The sequence below is a fragment of the Mesoplodon bidens genome, assembly GCF_964165515.1.
Source record: "Mesoplodon bidens genome assembly, chromosome: 19".
Taxonomy (NCBI): Eukaryota; Metazoa; Chordata; class Mammalia; order Artiodactyla; family Ziphiidae; genus Mesoplodon; species Mesoplodon bidens.
Window position 1 is genome coordinate 44,504,145 of NC_138179.1, and position 9,988 is coordinate 44,514,132.

The following is a 9,988-nucleotide window of genomic DNA, read 5'->3' on the forward strand; positions in this document are numbered from 1 at the left end:
CGAATTCCGGGCCTGCCCCCTCCGTGTGGCCGCGCTGATTGATGCCCCTGCCGTGCAGACGCTGAGCGCTCCCGGTCGGGCCCCAGGTGCCCTGCTGCACGCAAGGCGCAGGATGGGTGGGGTCTCCAGCTTGTGCAGTTTGGAGCTCCCTTTTTAAGAAGAATACGGAATTAGATACCAAGGTGAATGTTGAGAAGAATAACCACAACAAACTGCAAATTATACACAGCTGATTAATATCACAAACTTGAAACAGTTAAAACATTTCACTAGGACTACCTTGGTGGCGTGGTGGTTAAGAATCCACCCGCCAAGGCAGGGGACACGTGTTCGAGCCCTGCTTGGGGAAGATCCCACATGCTGCGGAGCACCTAAGCCTGTGCGCCACAACTACTGAGCCTGAGCTCTAGAGCCTGTGAGTCACAGCTACTGAGCCTGCGGGCCACAACTACTGAAGCCTAAACGCCTAGAGCCCGTGCTCTGCAACAAGAGAAGCCACTGCAATGAGAAGCCCGTGCACCGCAACGAAGAGAAGGCTCTGCCCGCCGCAACTAGAGAAAGCCCACGCGCAGTGATGAAGACCCAACACAGCCAAAATAAAATTAATTAATTAATTAATTAAACAAATTTTTAAATAAAACATTTCACTAGTTAACTGCCTAACACACCTCATATTTTTTTTCTAATTTTTTTTTCTTTTAGTTGCAGCATGCGGGGTCTAGTTCCTTGACCAGGGATGGAACCCGGGCCCCCTGCATTGGGAGCGTGGAGTCTTAACCAATGGACCACCAGGGAAGTCTCAATTTTTTCTAAGTTTTTAAATGCAGACCTTAATTACTCCTTCATATGGGAATGATTTGGTAATACTGTTTATATATGGTAAATAGATAATTCAGTCTTTTCTTTAGCAGGGTTAATCAGATTTTGCTTTTTATTATTAATAGTTTAGAAAAGATTGTCCAGAGTTGCATTCTTTTGATGATGTTACATACTCTTTTAGGGTTGCCATCAGACTTGGCCAAACCTATCCTATATGTCTGGAGGCAGGGACCCACCTCTAATCCGTGGTGGCCTCACAGTGACTTGTTAGGAGCTTTGTGTCATGTATTTCATGTCAGACCAGGAAAAAATGGAAAACACTTTCCACGTTTGCTTTTCTCATCTTCACTAATTGGATCGCATATGTTCTGTGTGTTTCCGACCTCCTTACAGAAGGAGCCTGCTCTGTTTTTATGTGATTTGTGTGTGGCCCAAGTAAACATGTTCTTGTGCTTTGTGCAGTCTTCATGATTTTTGACAGTTCTAAAGACATCTACTGATGTGAATGTCTGATGTAAGTGATGTCTATCTTGTTGAAAACTACACAAGCAAAACAATACAGGCAATGTTTAGCCTTGGAATAGGCTAGTCAATATCCTGCAGCAGTTTTCCTGTTAAAAAGTAACTTTCAAATGTTTTAAGAAGCATCTCTTTTGTCCGTTGTACCTTGATTCTTTGTAAATGGAATCATAATTTTGAACGAATGAATTTTTCATTAAACAGGGTTGGGGGAATTAGTGTTCATTCTAACAGGTTTAGTGAAGTAATCAATGAAGTAAAAAATCAGTGGGTGGGGCCACCTGGTGTGTCCTGCTGAGCGGACTGGTTGTGGTTTTCCTTTCTGTTACCATCATCTTCCTTCTGCTTTTTTTTCTTCTGTTTTTTGTTTGTTTGTTTGGTTGGTTTTTGCTTCCTGTTTAGGAGTGTTCTGACTCTCATAATACCTTTCATCTCTGTGTTGTCATTTTCATTACCCATATTTACTTAGCTATCATGATTCTTTCCCTTCATTATTTTGACCATTACCGTTTTTAGTTTCCATTGTGTTACATTTGTTTTGATATTTTGAAGTTTCTACCAGACTTTTTCTTTTGTTTTTTTTCTTCTTTTCCCCCTCCCTTCCAGTAAAATACTTCCTTCTGTTTGAATTTTGATATAATCAGTAATTCTTTAAAAGTATAAAAGTTGGGCTTCCCTGGTGGTGCAGTTATTGAGTCCGCCTGCAGATGCAGGGGACACGGGTTCGTGCCCCGGTCCGGGAAGATCCCACATGCCGCGGAGCGGCTAGGCCCGTGAGCGATGGCCGCTGAGCCTGCGCGTCCGGAGCCTGTGCTCCGCAACGGGAGAGGCCACAGCAGTGAGAGGCCCACATATCGCAAAAAAAAAAAAAAAAAAAAAAAGTATAAAAGTTAATCTGAATTTAAGGCAAGTACAAGTGCAACTCAAATGCATTTTTTATTGCCCCTACGTGTACTGAGCTCCATGACTATGAAATAAAATAACTGTACACCACATACAGTGATTTACAGGTGAATGTGTGAAGCAGTTCTATCATAGGAAAACACATTTCTTCAGGCCCTTTTGCTGTGTCATATGAAGGTTGAAATGAGTTCATACTGACGTTTCCAGCTCTAGTCCAGAACCACATGGTTTCCTCCAGCCTTTCCTTGCTTCTCTGTAACTCACTCTCCAACATGAGAAATCCTCTTTGCCCACTTTTAAAAATTGTGGTATTTGATTTGTTAGAGGCAAGATCCCTGTCTTCTCATCTTTTTATTTCCTAAATGAAGCACAGTGTCTCCTACAGATGTAGCTCTGCACCGATGTTGAATGGACATGTTTAGCTTTGATGTTTACCATCAGAATTATCTACAAGATAGTTGCCTCAGCTTCCATGCTCATGTTCTGACTGCCTGCTTCCTCTCTATTTCTCATCCCTAACCCAGGGCCAGCAGGATGAGGCAAGGTTTTCGTCTTGGTCCTCTGTGCTTCACATAAGCTCAGAGAAGTTTTCTGCATGGGCCAATGGACAGTAACTGATTGGAATAATCATTCACTTATTAGGTCACTTTCCCAAACTTACTCTGCATCAGACCAGTGCCAAGCCTAATCAGGAGCTCCAATTCCAGACTCAGAGTCCTGTTGGGATAACATGTACGCAATGACTGTCCCAGACTGCAAGCTGGGAACCAGGTGGGTACCAGGCGGCTTTGAGGGAGGAGCAGTTCTCACTGCATGGCAGGTGGCCGGGGCGGCCGATGGAGGTGCCATGGGACCCGGGTCTTGCATTTGGGTGGCTAGGTGAGCATGTGAGGGGAGGGGGACCCGGGGAAGGGGGCTGGCCATGTGTGAGGGAATGTGGGCTGCTGGTCCAGGTGAGGAGTGCTGAATCAAGGCTGCCTCCCCTCCCTGTCCCGATGAAGGTAGGGCCCAGGTCCCCTTTGCTCCCTGTGGGCCTGGGCATCCAGCACTGGGCCCAGCATGAAGCTGGAAATAGGAAATGTTTGATGAGTGGACAAGCTAGTGAATGAATGAATGAAAGAGTGAATGCATGAATGGGTGATGAGTAGCCCATGAGTCAAAGTTAGGCTGGAGGTTTAGAGCTCAGGAGATGGGAGGACCAGAGGTGCCCAGACAAATTCTGAGAAGCCACAGCCCGGGTTGGGTGGGGCTGAGGCTGGGGGCCCTGAGTCGAGGTGATAGAAGTTCCTCTATTCAGAAATAGCCTTTAGCTGTTGAATCCTTGTCTGTCCTACTGTCTGTGTTTTGCGTGTTTTCCATGTGGGCTTTGGGGGACACTGACCTCAGCACAGAGATCCAGAAAGGTCACCTGGAGGAGACTTGGCTGGATGGCGATGCCAAGGGCAACTGAAGATGGGTCTGCATGTGGCTGACCATGGGACACCAGTCAGTACAAGGGGCACACGCCTCACACCTTCATCCCCCGCTCCCAGGCCATCCCTGGTGTTCTTCTCAAACTTAGGTAAATGTGGCCTGTGGTCCAGTGGTAAAGAATCTGCCTTCCAATGCAGGGGACGTGAGTTCGATCCTTGGTCAGAGAACTAAGATCCCACATGCTGCAGGGCAACTAAGCCCACGTGCCACAACTACTGAGCTGTCATTCCTCAACTAGAGCCCGTGTGCCACAAGCTACAAAGCCCATGCACCCTGGAGCCTGTGCACCACAACTAAACTAGAGAAAAACCTGGACACCACAACTAGAGAGAAGCTTGCACACCACAACAAAGAGCCTGCACGCCTAAACGAAGATCCTGAGTGCCACAACTAAGACCCGACGCAGCCAAAAATAAATAAACAATAAATCTTTTTTAAAAATGTGGCCTAGAGCACAGAGGCACACAAGACAGCTCGAGCAGGGCCCCCCTGCCCCAGGGCACATTCTGAGGGCTGCCTTTCTGGGAGCATTGCCTTAACCCAGGAGGTAAGTACAGTAAATTCCCTACGTACGAATGAGTTCCATTCCAAGAGCACGTTCGTAAGTCCAGTTTGTTCATAAGTCCAACAGGTTAGCCTAGGTACCCAGCTAACACAATTAGCTATGTAGTACTGTACTGTAAGAGGTTGATAATACTTTTCACACAAGTAATACATAAAAGTAAAACACAAAAAATAAAACATTTTAAATCTTACAGTACAATAGAACAGCTGGCATACAGGGGCTGGCATTGAGTGAACAGGCAAGAAGAGTTACTGACTGGAGGAGGGAGAGGAGGTGGGAGATGGTAGAGCTGAAGGATCATCAGCAATAGGAGATGGAGAGCAAGCTGCAATTTCGCTCACATTGGTGGAATGCACTTTGGAATCTTTGAAAGTTTGCAACTTGAAGGTTTGTATTTAGGGGACTTACTGTACACATAGCCACATATGTAATGGCTCCTGTGACGTGTGAAGAACTATGTAGGGACACACCCAAGGACCCCCTTCCTGCCCCCAGGTGTACAGAGAGTGAGAACACGCCTGCCTCTCTTTCCAGAGCTCCAAAGGGAGGTCTTTGGAGAAGAGATTTTGGTGGAGGAGGATTAGAAACACACTTTCAGGTCCAGTTAATATCAGCAAATTTAAGGGTATTCTCAGTATTTTCTTTTTAAAATTGGTATTATAAGATTTATCGCTGAAGCTCTCATTTTTTAAAAATTTTATTTTATTTATTTGGCTGGGTCAGGTCTTAGCTGTGGCACGTGGGATCTTTGTTGCAGCGTGAAGACTTAGTTGTCCTGCAGCATGTGGAATCTTAGTTCTCTGACTAAGGATCGAACCCACGTCCCCTGCATCGGAAGGCAGATTCTTAACCACTGGACCACCAGGGAAGTCCCTGAAGCTCTCATTTTTTTAGAATGAAATTCAACTAGGAATGTGTGTATTATTCACCTATAAAACTCACTCTTTCCAAAAATCAGACGGTTTAAAACATTTTACCAATTTTTAACTTTTAAGTGATCTAATTATGTTTTCCAACCTTAATTAAAATGTAATTTTAAATTGCAATTACAAAAGTGAGACATGCTTATTATTGTTTCTTATTATGGAAAAGGGCAGATTCCTAAGAAGTGGGAGTAGCTCATATGAGCAGCTGGGAGAGTGTTGTTCTGGGCCTTTCCTGGTGAACAGGCCCTGACCATGGGGCATACACCACATCCCCATTACCACACCTGGGCAGATTCACCCCTTCATTTCCTTTTTTAAAAAACTATTTATTTATTTATTTATTCATTCATTCATTTATGCATGCTGCACCAGGTCTTAGTTGCAGCATGTGGGGTCTAGTTCCTGGACCAGGGATCGAACCCGGGCCCCCTGTTGGGAGCGCGGAGTCTTACCCACTGGACCACGAGGGAATTCCTTTTAAAATATATATATGGGGCTTCCATGGTGGCGCAGTGGTTGAGAGTCTGCCTGCCGATGCAGGGAACACGGGTTCGTGCCCCCGTCTGGGAAGATCCCACATGCCGCGGAGCGGCTGGGCCTGTGAGCCATGGCTGCTGAGCCTGCGTGTCCGGAGCCTGTGCTCCGCAACGGGAGAGGTCACAACAGTGAGAGGCCCACATATCACAAAAAAAAAAATAAATAAATAAAAAATAAAATATATATATGCTATTTATTTATTTTGGCACCCCTTCATTTCTTTAATTTTTAAAATTAATTATTTTAATTAATTTATTTATTTTTGGCTGCTTTGGGTCTTCGTTGCTATATGCGGGCTTTCTCTAGTTGGGGTGAGCGGGGGATACTCTTCATTGCGGCGCACAGGCTCCTCATTGCAGTGGCTTCTCTTGTTGCAGATCCCCGGCTCTAGCCGCGTGGGCTTCAGTAGTCGCAGCTCATGGGCTCAGTAGTTGTGGCTCACGGGCTCTAGAGCGCAGGCTCAGTAGTTGTGGCGCACGGGCTTAGTTGCTCCGCGACATGTGGGATCTTCCTGGACCAGGGCTCAACCCCGTGTCCCCTGCATTGGCAGGTGGATTCTTAACCACTGCGCAACAGGGAAGCCCTCATTTCTTTTTTTAAAAATTATTTATTTATTTATTTATTTATTTGTGGCTGCGTTGGGTCTTCATTGCTGCACGGGCTTTCTCTAGTTGCATAGAGTGGGGGCTACTCTTCTCTAGTTGTGTAGAGCAGGGGCTACTCTTCAGTGCGGTGTGCGGTCTTATTGTGGTGGCTTCTCTTGTGTGGTTGTGGAGCACGGGCTCTAGGCACGCGGCTTCAGTAGTTGTGGAGCACAGGCTTAGTTGCCCCAAGGCATGTGGGATCTTCCTGGGTGTCCCCTGCATTGGCAGGCAGATTCTTAACCACTGCGCCAGCAGGGAAGTCTTGGCACCTCTTCATTTCTTTAATGTGTGGATGTCCTAGTAAATATGCAGCTAGCTGCCACTGATGTACATTACAGTGCTGTGTAGATTTCTGTTTTGAACCCTGCAGGAATCAACCTAGCACAGCTGTGCTGGTAACTTGTAAATTCCTACACCTGGAACCTCCAAGTCTGAAGACACCACAATTCCAACTTTGCTCTATTCGAATGACCTTTTTGTGGAAACTCAAAACACTTTCCACAAAATGCTTATATGAGGAGGCACCAAAGGGTGTGCCTGGGAGAGCCTGCACCAGCTCCCAGAATCCGGGGAGGTGCCCCTGCCCCGCTGCACCCATCCTGTCCATCTGTTTCTCACTTGCCTGCTGAAGACACTCGGTTGTTTCAGCTTTTGGTTATTACGAATAAAGCTGCCATGAACCTTCTTGGACAAGCAATTTTGCAGGCATCTGCTTTCTTTTCTCTTGGGTAAGTACCTAGGAGTGCAATGGTTGCATCTACATGTACGCGGTAGGGGTGTGTGTGGGTGTGTGGGTGTGAGACTTTATGTAAGAAGCTGCCAGGCTTTCTTGCACAGTGGTGGTACCAACTTTATATTCCCACCGACAGCGTACGAGAGTTCTTGTTGCTTCACATCATTGTCTGCACTTAGAAAGGTCAGTCTTACTAATTTTAGTCATTCTTCCTGTACCTTGTGGTTTTAATCTGCATTTCCCTGATGCCTAGTGATGCCAAACATCTCTCCATGTGTATATTGATCATTCATATATCTTCTCTTGTGAAGTAGCTGTTCGAGCCTCTTGCCTATTTATTTTTTCATAACTCTAATTTAAACAATTCTTTTCCTTTTATGGTTTTCATGTTTGGGGTGCTGGGGCCCAAAAGACAAGGATAGTTTCCTATGTTTTCTTTTTGGAAGCTTGATAGTTTCAGCTTTTACATACAGCTCTATGATCCATCTCAAATTAATTCTTCTGTATGGTATAAGATACGGGTCAGAGTTCTCATTTGTCATTGTTATGATTATTCAGATATCCAGTTATTCCTGCATTGTTTATTGAGTAGACTTCCTAAACCATATAATATGAGGTCTTTTGTGACTGGCTTCTTTTACTTAGCATAATGTTTTCAAAGTTTATCCATGTTGTAGCATGTATTACTGTTTAAATTTTTGGTTTCAAGTAATTCTGCATTGTCTAGATACACCACTTTTTTTTTCTTTTTAACATCTTTATTGGAGTATAATTGCTCTACAGTGGTGTGTTAGTTCTGCTTTATAACAAAGTGAATCAGCTATACATATACGTATATCCCCATATCTCCTCCCTGTTGCGTAGATACACCACATTTTAAAAATTTTTAAAAAAATTTTTTCCCGGGCTTTCTCTAGTTGTGGTGAGCAGGGGCTACTCTTCGTTGAGGTGTGCAGGCTTCTCATTGCGGTGGCTTCTCTTGTTGTGGAGCACGTGCTCTACGCATGCGGGCTTCAGTAGTTGTGGTGCGCAGTCTCAGTAGTTGTGGTTCTTGGGCTCTGGAGGGCAGGCTCAGTAGTTGTGGCACACAGGTTTAGGTGCTCCGCGGCATGTGGGATCTTCCCGGACCAGGGCTCGAACCTGTGTCACCTGCATTGGCAGGCGGATTCTTACTCACTGCACCACCAGGGAAGTCCCCATATACCACACTTTATTTGTCCATTTTTCAGTTGATGGACATTTTAGTTGTTTCGACTTTTTGGCCATTATGAATAATTCTGTTATGAACATTCATGTACAGTTTTCTGTATGGGCATACTTTTTCATTTCTCTTGGGTATATGTCTAGAAGTAGAATTGCAGGGTCGGGGCTTCCCTGGTGGCGCAGTGGTTGGGAGTCCGCCTGCCGATGCAGGGGACACGGGTTCGTTCCCCAGTCTGGGAGGATCCCGTGTGCCGTGGAGCGGCTGGGCCCGTGAGCCATGGCCGCTGAGCCTGTGCGTCCGGAGCCTGTGCTCCACAACGGGAGAGGCCACAATGGTGAGAGGCCTGCATACCGCCAAAAAAAAAAAAAAAAAAAATTGCAGGGTCTATGTTTAACCTTTTGAGGAACTGTCAGACCATTTTTCAAAGTGGCTGCATCATTGTATGTTCTTACCGTAAACAATGTATGAGAGTTCCAGAAGTGTCTTAAATGGAGCTTCTGCCTGTGTGGGGTTGAGGTACCACCCTCCTGGCACATGCATGTGTTCACTAACCTGGGAGCTCGCTGAACCCCATAGTTTAGAAACTTTTATGGAAGTTTCATCATATAGTCATCAGTAATTATTAACTCAATCTCAAGCCCCTCTCCCAGAGGATGAGGGTGGGGCTAAAACTTCCACTTCTAACCCTGGCTCGGTCTTTCCGGTGACCAGCCCCCATCCAGGAGCCCACCCAGAGTTGCCTCATTAGAACAAAAGATGCTCCTATCACCCAGGAAATTCCAAGGGATTTAGGAGCTCTGTGTCAGGAACCAGGGGCACAGGCCAGGTATATATTTAGTATGTCACACTGCCCTTTCCCTACTGAGTAACTTCGGCACCTCTGTTGAAAATCAATTGATTCTATACGTGGAGGTTTATTTCTGGACTTTTTATTGTGTTCCACTGATTCGTCTACTCTTACAGCAGTACCACACAACTTTAATTAGTATAGTTTTATGTTAACTCGATTACTGTAGCTATACTGTATTTTATTAGCTTTTTGTTAAAGGCTGAATTAGAGAAGCCATCTTACATTCACTTGGTTATTACAGCTTTATTTTAATTTATATTAATATAGCTGTAAATCCTTCAAACTTAGTTCTTCTTTTTCAAGATCATTTTGATCCTTTGCACTGCCATATGAATATTAGAATCAGCTTGTAAATTCCTACAAGCAAGCTAGCTGGGGATTTGATTGGGATGATATTGACTCTATAGATTAATTGAGCCATATAACCAACTTAGCAAATCAGTATTCAAGAATACATTACTTTTGTTTAATGATCTATACCAATATAGTTAACTAAACCAATCAGGATGAACTCCACGTTGGCAGGTGCTTTTCCACATATAGCATGCCAGTGAAAAAATGGTATTTGTAATTATGATCATGGGCACCGTGAAATCATGAAATGCCTCTTGAACTGTCAAGAAAAGTCACGTCAGTAAAGTTTTGATGTCAGGTTGTTGTGACTGTATCACAATTATTTGAAACTTCACAGTCATATGACAAATTTTTTAAAATTTATTTTATTGAAGTATAGTTTACAATGTTGTGTTAATTTCTGCTGTACAGCAAAGTGATTCAGTTATACATATATACATTCTTTTTCCTATTCTTTTCCA

At 44.5% G+C, this 9,988-nt stretch overlaps 1 long non-coding RNA gene across 1 annotated transcript; it reads left to right on the forward strand.

The window, feature by feature from the left end:
* Positions 1-2,491: 2,491 nt before the first annotated feature.
* LOC308607747 lies at positions 2,492-7,079 on the forward strand. Its single transcript, XR_014014042.1, has 2 exons — positions 2,492-3,012; positions 6,757-7,079. It is a non-coding gene; the product is annotated as an uncharacterized lncRNA (long non-coding RNA).
* Positions 7,080-9,988: the final 2,909 nt, after the last annotated feature.